Genomic DNA, 370 nt, shown 5'->3' with positions numbered 1-370 from the left:
TCATGAACTCTTTTGTCCAAATCATCTGCAGAGTTTTGTCGCCATCTCCTGGACAATGTTGAAGTCAGCGCTTAAAAATACTAATACTAAGATACGCAAGTGTAGTTTGACTTCTCAGCATTCGATTTAATAACAATGTATATTATCATATAAATCTTCCAAATACAAGTTCAACTGAGAAAAAATGCCTTTATGAAATATTGCAATACAGATTTAATAAAAACATGAAATAATGGAAAAAATAAACACTTTTTTTGTATTCAAAAACTTGTGCAGATTTATGTCCTCTCAAATACTAACAAAACGGCTTATATTATGAATTCTATGTAGTATATTAACACTTCATCATTTTATATATATATATATATAT

Source organism: Sinocyclocheilus anshuiensis, unplaced genomic scaffold (genome assembly GCF_001515605.1).
Source record: "Sinocyclocheilus anshuiensis isolate Anshui unplaced genomic scaffold, SAMN03320099.WGS_v1.1 scaffold218, whole genome shotgun sequence".
Taxonomy (NCBI): domain Eukaryota; kingdom Metazoa; phylum Chordata; class Actinopteri; order Cypriniformes; family Cyprinidae; genus Sinocyclocheilus; species Sinocyclocheilus anshuiensis.
This window is presented reverse-complemented; position numbering follows the sequence as displayed.